The sequence below is a fragment of the Gallus gallus genome, chromosome Z, assembly GCF_016699485.2.
Source record: "Gallus gallus isolate bGalGal1 chromosome Z, bGalGal1.mat.broiler.GRCg7b, whole genome shotgun sequence".
Lineage (NCBI taxonomy): Eukaryota > Metazoa > Chordata > Aves > Galliformes > Phasianidae > Gallus > Gallus gallus.
Window position 1 is genome coordinate 80,478,588 of NC_052572.1, and position 9,181 is coordinate 80,487,768.

A 9,181-nucleotide genomic window follows, 5' to 3' on the forward strand; every position below is an offset into this window, starting at 1 on the left:
TTCGTTCCTTCGTGAAGGCCCGCCCAAAGGAACCGAAGCAGCGGGAGATGGAGAGCGAGAAGGGAGGGGTGTTTGGCTGTGACCTGGGAGAGCATCTTCTCCACTCTGGCCGTGATGGTAAGGAACAGCCCGTTCCTGAGAGCTTCCTCCCTCTGTTGGGCATGTAAAGATGAAAGAAAGGGAGATCGTGTCTAGCAAGGGGCAGGTTGATAGCGGTGGAGAAACGTGAAATGGGAGTTGAAGGCTGAAAGGGAAGCTGAGGCTAATGCTCATAGGAGACCAGCACACTTGTATTTGCTTAAAGCCAAAGGTGTAAGCCAATCCCACGCTAGCCTGAAAACAAAGGAAGCCTTTTGGCCCAAGAGAGTGTCCTGCGTCAGTTTCCTAGCGCTTCTGGACATGAGGTCTCACGCCTCCATTCCGGTGGGAGCTGTGATGGGACTTGTGGCGGTGTCTCTGGCTTCTCCAGAATTACTTTCTGCAGGCTGCTTGGCAGGTTCTGGCATTTCTTGAAAGCCAAGAACACGTCCGTGTCCAGTTTCCTCCCCGGCTCCTGCCTGTCTGCGCCATCTGCGACAGCCTTTTTTCTCCTCTACGGAGGAGGCAAGCAGTAGCCCGGCTGGGCTTAGTGGATGGGATGTGACAGGGGCAGCGGCTGAAGCAGGACTTGAATCAGGAGCTCAGCTAAGCGCTGGCCCTTGTTCTGTAGTCCCCCAGGTCGTGCAGAGCTGCGCTGAGTTCATCGAGCAGCACGGCGTGGTGCAGGGGATCTACCGCCTGTCCGGCGTGGCGTCCAAGATCCAGAAGCTGCGGTAAGAGTGCTTCTTGACTGTATGTTGTCTTGCTTTGGAGTTGTTTTCCTCTTTCTCCAAGCCCTCTGTTTTTGTGTCCTTCTCTCCAGCCATGACTTTGAGTCGGAGCAGATTCCGGAGCTCACCGTCCGGGACATTCACAGCGTGAGCTCCCTGTGCAAGATGTACTTCAGGGAGCTGCCGAGCCCTCTGCTGAGCGAGCAGCTGCATGGCAAGTTCTCGGTAAGCACAAGGCAATGGCCTTCATGTCCCTCTTCGTGGCCTGTCCCATACACACACACGCCTGCGCACCTTTTTTTGGTCATTTTTCTGTTGAAGTTGGGGTTTTGACGGACATCCAGTGGGTGTCTCTGTACAACAAGCAGCTCGTGCTTCCTGCACACCGGGTGCACCGTAACACCTGGTGTGTGCATCCTGCCATTGGAAATGTGGGAGATGGGAGCAGCAGTGCCCTCTGCAGCTTTGAGGCCCTTTTCCTGTTAGCCCCATACGCTTGACTCGCATGATGTGTGTCTCATTCCCTTTCTGCTTTCTTCCAGGACGCTGTTTGTGCAGCTACAGATGAGGAGCGGTTGGTCAGAATGCAGGAGGTCATCCAGCAGCTGCCCGCGCCTCACTACAGGTCAGAAAACTGCTGCCCTCAGTCTGGGGAGCTCAGCCCTGCTGCATTTCAGAGGGCGATGATGCGATGGCAGGCTTTGTCTCACGCTGGCAACGTGATGCCTGTGTGTGTTGAAGTGGTGGATGGCTGCGTGGGGTGAATGGATTGGGTCAGCTCCTGAGCACGGGGGCACGGCTGGTGCAGCTGATGGCTGCGGCTGTGCTGTGCTGGGGCTTGGTGCTGCAGCGTGGCACTTGGGAAAGCTTGATCTACTTGCTAGTAGCAAGAACAAGCAGTGGCATGAAGTGAGGTTTGTTTGGTGAATGTGAGCACGGCGTGCTCAGTGGTGCTGAAGGTTTGGCTCTTGCTTTCCAGGACCCTGGAGTACCTGATGAGACACTTGGCTTGTCTGGCTGGGAGCTGCTCCATCACAAACATGCCCGCTAAGAACTTAGCGATTGTGTGGGCTCCCAACCTCTTCAGGTAAACTTCTTTTTCCGTCTCAGCACAAGGCTTAGATCTGTTCTCCCCACGGGCACACTTTGGAGAGGAGGACAATTTGTGCTCTCTTGGTTTTGTCAGATGGGGCTGGTGTGTCCTTGATCACCCGGGAGAATGTCTTCAGTGGCATCAGTGCTTGCCCACTGCGGAAGTCTCCAGAGCCCAATTGGACAGCCTTTGGCTGCCCAAATGCCCAAACGTGGGGAAACGATCTCGGGTCAATGACTTCTCCAATCTGCCTTTTCTACAGATCCCAGCAGAACGAGGCTGCCTGCGCCAGCGGAAGAGCTGCCTGCGTGGAACTGCAGAGGCAGTCGGATGTGGTGGAATTCCTGATCAACCACACCGACGTCCTCTTCTGCTCCAGCTCCACATCAGGCATCAGAGATGGAGCAGGTGAGCGTCTTCCTGCATGAGCTTTGTCTTGATGAGACACCTTGATCAAATGCAGGCCTTCTCCAGGATTGTTGAGATATGCTTTTGCTATCGAGGGGCTATCGATGTGCGGCACCTCCCCCAGAACTGTGATGGCTGTGCCACTGCTTTCTGATCCTCCCTCTTAGCTGTGGTCTTCCCTTCCAGGGCGCAGTTCTCCATCAGGTCCCAAGTCTGTGCAGGTGTCTTCTCCTGCCACCAAGCTGCTCACCGTGGAGGAGGCACAGGCACAGAGGGGAGGCCACAGCAGCTCTCCCGCTGTGACAGAGAGCAGGGACATGGAAGTGGAAGAAGGCCCCGCAGCTGCGCGGGGGAAATTCCACACAGTCATTGACTTTCCGTCTGAAAGGTAAAGAGGACTTTCTTTTCCAGCAGCTTCCTATCAGACTTGGTTGGGTGGGCTTTTGTGGCTTTTTCTCCACTATTGCAAGAGCAAAAACTTGCAGAAAGTACGTGATGCCAATGGTGCGTGTGGTGGTGTACTGAATGTCCCCTCCCTTTGGACTCTGAGGTTCAACTAACAGGCATGCTCTGCATCTGGGTTGACATGGCTGAGGGGAATGTAGCCAGCAAGACTCCAGGGCTGAGCCCTAGAAATGGAACCGTCCTCTACCGTGTGAATCAGAGCGAGCTTCTAAGTTGTGTTTCAGCAGGAAGCAGGCAGTGCTAGGAACAAGCAAGTGTTGGCAAGAGCTCAGGGCAGCTCTTCCCTCACCCTGCACCATGCACGACTCACACCGCTCCCTCTTTTCTCCCTCCAGACCAAGTCCACCCAGCAGGGTGAAGGAATCTCCAGCATGCAGTTGGTGTTCCTGTTTCAGGCCGAGAAAACCATCGTCGGTGGCCAAACGCCAACTGCAGCGCGATGCCAGGGAGCCCTCGGAAACAGAGGTGGTGGTCCTGGCAGGTAGGGGTGCACATCCAGCTGTCAAAACCCTGCTTGTCAGCGCCATCGAATTCATGCTTGCAGTGAGCTTGTTTTTCCTAGCATTCAAGCCCGTGCCTACCATCTTTGGTTCAGCCCTGTCTTTCTTTCCCAAATCTGGTGTCTCTGGTGAAGTCAAGATGTGGACCTGCCGGAGCACACCCCTGTCATGCCTTTCCCCGAGTAGTTTTGGAAAGAGACGGGAGATGGGCACCACTGCAGTATGTCTCAGAATGATTCCTTCTGACACTTAGGATGGAAGGAAGAGTACCTTTGTGGCTCCGTGTTGCCTCTGTATCAGCAGGCACACATTTAAAAGAGAAAGACAAACAACAAAAGCGCAACAGTTCCTTTCGAGACAGTGCTCCTACTGTTGCTATTATCCTATTGGCTTTGTCCTGCTGCCACTGCATAAGCAAATCTCAAGAACCACTCTCATCATTCAGCTTGTGCAAGTTTGCCACTAACTGTTTGCCTGTGTATCTACTCCTTCCTAGGTGAACCGAGCCCTCGTCCACGCAGAAGAGCCAGAGTGTATAGCGATGGTTCACTGTGTGCATCCATGTATGGAGAGCTGCTTGGGAGCACAAATCGCTGCAGCTCAGATGACAGCCTTCCATATAACATCAGTGAGGGAATGAAGGTGCTCATCCAGGTGGAAGCCCTCATCTCTCCTGGCTGTGCAGAAGACGCTGACCTGAGCCTGCCAGAAACAACGGAAACCGAGCTGGACTGTGATGGGGCATCATTGCAGTGCAGCCCAGCCAAAGCACAGCCCGAGTGCCCCGACAGCAGCAGCTCCATGCAGGAGCAGGTCAGCGTCAGCCAGGAGGAGCCGAGCCTGGTGGAGGGGGCCGTAGAATCAGAGCTCCAGTCCCAGGCACCGGGCAGCAGCACGAGCTCTGAGCGCCTCTCTCCTTCACCAGAGAGGATGAGTCCCCTGTGTACACCGGACCTCTCACCAAAAGGCCCTCCTGGCTGTGAATGAATAAAAGCACGCTGGTGCTGGATCAACGCCTTGACTGCCTTCTGAGTCTTCATTCCCAGGGATTGGGATGGATGCAAGCAACAGCAAGGCAGCTCATGTTGCAAGGCTATGGCTGTGGGCTGTGCGTGCAGCAGAGCTGCGGGTTTGTTCCCATTTTGTCTGGCTGTGGGATGCCTGCAGCGAGAGCTGTGCTCCCGTAGTGTATGGTAGCAAAGAATCTCCAGCATCCGGGATGCTGCTCATGATCATGGCCAGCTTGCTGGCTGTGGCTTTGTGATGCTTTTGAGTGAGGGCTTTTGGATGCTCTTGGATGCCTCGGCTGGTCCCCGCCAGCTCTCTCCTCTCTCCTGCCGTGTCCATTCGTGGCTCCCAGCTACGAGCTGGCCCTGCAGAGCATCTGCAGCCCTGTCAGCATCAGCATCCAGCAGCGGCAGGAGGATCTCCCCGTGAGCAGCATCTGCCCGTCCCTCCCCCGGGCTCTCATTGGTCAGCGGCAGCTCTGTCCCTCCCCCGGTGTCTCATTGGTCAGCGGCATCTCTGTCCCTCCCCCGGCGTCTCATTGGTCAGAGGCATCTCCGTCCCTCCCCCGGCGTCTCATTGGTCAGCAACAGCTCTGTCCCTCCCCCGGCGTCTCATTGCTCAGCGGCAGCTCCGCCGGCTCCCATTGGCTGAGCCGCCGTGCGCGGGAGCGGCCGTTGGGAGCCGGCAGTGTCAGGCGCGGCTCTCGTCAGCGAAGCGCCGCTCCGGCGGCCCGGGCCGCCCCGCAGGAGAGCGCGGCGTCAGCCGGAGCTGTCCGGGCAGCACCGACCGGAAGCCGCGGCACAACGGGAGCGAGTGCTGAGGACAGCTCCGCCGGAGGTGTGCGGGAGAACGGGAGCGGGAGAGGGAGAGGGGCCCTGCGCGGCCCCCCAAGCACACTGCCCTCCCCTCCCCCGTGGAATCCCCGTGGGGTTGCGCTGTGGGATTGGGATGAGGGCTGTGGGATGTGGCTGGGGGATGGGTGGTGGGATTGGGACGGATGGAGGCCTCGGGTCCCCCAGCACCACAGTGCTGCTGCCAGCATCTGAACCATGCCCCCTCCCACCCCCAACCCCTCCAGCGCTGCTCTCGGTGCCCGCAGATCCCCTGCAGCTCCCCAGAACCGGGGCTAAGGTGGGCCTGTGGCTACTGGGAGCTGCGGGGAGGCTTCTTGATGCAGCTGGTAAGAGAACCTACGAGAGGAGCTGCCCTGTTAGACCTGCTGTTCACAAACAGAGAAGGTCTGGTGGGAGATGTAGAGGTTGGGGGCTGTCTTGGGCAGAGTGACCACGACATGGTAGAGTTCTCGATTCTTGGTGGAGGCAGGAGGGGGGACAGCAAAACTGCTGCCTTGGACTTCCGGAGGGCAGACTTTGAATTGTTCAGGAGACTAGTAGGGAGAGTCCCCTGGGGTTCGGTATTAGAAAGCAAAGGGGTACAAGATGGCTGGTTGCTCTTTAAGAAGGAAGTCTTAAAGGCGCAGGAGCAGGCTGTCCCCCTAAGCCGCAAAATGAGCCGGTGCGGAAGAAGACCGGCGTGGATGAATAGGGAACTCTTCTTGAGGCTCCAGGAGAAAAAGAGAATCTACCTCCTGTGGAAGAAGGGACGGGCAACCCAGAAAGAATACAAAGAAGTTGTTAAGATGTGCAGGGAGAAAATCAGAAAGGCTAAAGCCCAGCTTGAACTCAAGCTGGCTGCTGGGGTAAAAGGGAACAAGAAACTCTTTTACAAGTATATCAACAGCAAGAGGAGGACCAGGGAGAATCTCCATTCTCTACTGGATGAGGCTGGCAATGTAACCACTGAGGATGAGGAAAAGGCAGATGTTCTGAATGCCTTCTTTACATCTGTCTTTAAAAGACAGAGCGGTTATCCTCAGGTTTCTCTACTCCCTGACCTGGCAGCCTTGGCTGGGGAGCAGACTAAACCCCCCACGATTCAGGAGGTAACAGTTAGAGACCTGCTACTCCAACTGGACTGCCACAAGTCCATGGGACCGGATGAGATTCACCCGAGAGTGCTGAGGGAACGGGCGGAGGTGATAGCCGAGCCGCTTTCCATCATCTATCAGTGCTCCTTGTTGACGGGTGAGATCCCAGAAGACTGGAGGCTTGCCAATGTGACTCCCATCTACAAGAAGGGCTGCAGGGAGGATCCGGGGAACTACAGGCCTGTTAGCCTGACCTCGGTGCCGGGGAAGATTATGGAGCAGATTGTCTTGAGGGAGATCACGTGGCACATGCAGGTCAACCGGGGGATCAGGCCTAGCCAGCATGGGTTCACGAAGGGCAGGTCCTGCTTGACCAACCTGATCTCCTTCTATGATCCAGTGACCCGTCTGGTGGATGAGGGAAAGGCTGTTGATGTGGTCTACCTAGACTTCAGCAAAGCCTTTGACACTGTCTCGCACAGTATTCTCCTCCAGAAGCTGGCAGATCGTGGCTTGGACAGATACATTCTTTGCTGGGTAAGGAACTGGCTGGAGGGCCGGGCCCAGAGAGTGGTAGTGAATGGAGTTAAATCCAGCTGGCGACCGGTCACGAGTGCTGTTCCCCAGGGGTCGGTGCTGGGGCCTGTCCTCTTTAATATCTTTATTGATGACCTGGATGAGGGCATTGAGTGCACCCTCAGTAAGTTTGCAGATGACACCAAGCTAGCTGGAAGTGTTGATCTGCCTGAGGGTAGCGAGGCCTTACAGAGGGATCTGGATAGGTTGGATAGCTGGGCTGAAGCCAATGGGATGGGATTCAACAAGACCAAATGCCGGGTCCTGCACTTTGGCCACAATAACCCCAGGCAACGCTACAGGCTTGGGGCAGAGTGGCTGGAAGACTGTGTAGAGGAAATGGACCTGGGGGTGTTGATTGATGCTAGACTGAACATGAGCCAGCAGTGTGCCCAGGTGGCCAAAAAGGCCAATGGCATCCTGGCTTGTATCAGAAATAGTGTGGCCAGCAGGAACAGGGAAGTAATTATTCCCCTGTACTCAGCACTGGTGAGGCCGCACCTCGAGTACTGTGTCCAGTTTTGGGCCCCTCAATGTAAGACATCGAGGCCCTGGAGTGTGTCCAGAGGAGGGCAACAAAGCTGGTGAGGGCTCTGGAGCACAGGCCTTATGAGGAGCGGCTGAAGGAGCTGGGGTTGTTCAGTCTAGAGAAGAGAAGGCTCAGGGGAGACCTTATTGCTCTCTATAACTACCTGAAGGGAGGTTGTGGTGAGCTGGGGGTCAGCCTCTTCTCCCGGGTGACTAGTGATAGAACGAGAGGGAATGGCTTCAAGCTGCGTCAGGGAAGGTTCAGGCTGGACGTTAGGAAATACTACTTGTCTGAAAGGGTGGTCAGGCACTGAAATGGGCTGCCTAGAGAGGTAGTGGAGTCACCGAGCCTGGAAGTGTTTAAAGAGCGTTTGGATGTTGTGTTGAGGGACATGGTTTAGCGAGAACCATTGATGAAGGGCGGATGGTTGGACTGGATGATCCTGTGGGTCTTTTCCAACCTTAGCGATTCTATGATTCTATGATTCTATAGGGGGATATGGGTGTGACGGGGGCTGTGCAGGGACTGTTAAGGCGTATGGGTCTATAAGGAGCTGAGGGGTACTCTAGGGGGGTTCTGGGGCTGTGGTGAGCCATCGGAGGATTTGGGGCTATAGGTGGCTGTGGGGAGGTTCTGGGCGGGGGGGGTATGTAGTCAGGCTGCCCAGGGAGGTTGTGGATTGTCCTTCTCTGGAGATACTCCAAACCCAGCTGGATGCCTACAGTACAGCCTGCTGTATGGAGCCTGTTTTGCGGGGGGAGGGGTTGGACTCAGTGATCTTTAGAGGTCCCTTCCAGCCCCTACAGTTGTGTGATTGTGTGACTGTAATCGTTGCTTCTTGCAGCAGTAGAGTGTTTCAGAAGAGAGAAAAAGATGGCGGCGGTGAACTGGCTTTCTGTGGATGGTAAAGCTGTGCTGAGAGCTGGGCAGACTATTGCAGCTGAAAATGCGTGCCAAGTGTGCAGACGCAGAGGAATAACTTTTCCGTGTAGGTTGAGCTTGTCTAAGGTAGGTGTCCTTGCTAGGTGAGCTTCCGCTTTAAAGCATCAAGTAGTAATTTTAAAAGTAAGGTTGCCAGTTCTTTTTTTGCCCAAGTGATTTTTTAGCCGGGAGAGATTGAAGGTGCTGTTTGGTGATGGAAGACGGAGAGAGGAAAAGCAAGTAGAGGGCATGCTGTGCATAGCTACCACATGCCATGGGCACCGTTGTCATCCTGCACAAAAGAGGAGCAGCTCAGCAAGCTTGGCCTGGGCCGTGGGAAGGAGCATACAGACATCTGGACCAAGCGGAAACGAGTTAGTTGTGCAGGTTGGTTGTTTTTCTGCTGTTTGTCCCACGTCCTGTTGCTCAGTGGTAGATCTGTTCACGTTCAGTGCTGGCAGGAATGTCCCCCGAGCATTTTTGTTTCAGCTGTCGCAACACTTTGATCCCCTGCTGCTTGGCTGGGGCGTTTGAGGAATGATGCATGTGCTGCTGTCCAGCCAGGCTCTGGGGATGAGTCTGCGTAGCAGGGTATGCCTGAGGCTTGGGGACCAGGCCAGGTGGAATCCAGTGTGCTTTGCTGTCGTTCTCAGTGCTTGTTTTTGCTCAGGAGGGCAGGTGGTGAACCTCATGAAGCAATGCCTGCAGACGGGGTTTGCGGAGCAAGAGGTCCTGCAGGCCTTGTGTGACCGCCATGGAGCTGTAGCGAGGCTGCGTCAGTGTAAAAGAGCAGAAATCCCCGGAGGTGTGAAGGTGAGCTGTGGGCTCCAGTAGTGCAGGAGGGGACGTACGTGCTCAGGGTTTGACTGCTTCTGCGTGTGTTGAGTGTGATAGCACTGCTTGGTCCGTTTGAGTGTATGGAACAAGTGTGACATCCTTTGTGCT

The 9,181-nt window shown here is 55.5% G+C and overlaps 1 long non-coding RNA gene across 1 annotated transcript; it reads left to right on the plus strand.

Moving 5' to 3' along the window:
* Positions 1-8,576: 8,576 nt before the first annotated feature.
* On the plus strand, positions 8,577-8,966 carry LOC121108426. Its single transcript, XR_005842932.1, has 3 exons — positions 8,577-8,623; positions 8,726-8,827; positions 8,907-8,966. It is a non-coding gene; the product is annotated as an uncharacterized LOC121108426 (long non-coding RNA).
* The last annotated feature ends 215 nt before the right edge of the window (positions 8,967-9,181 follow it).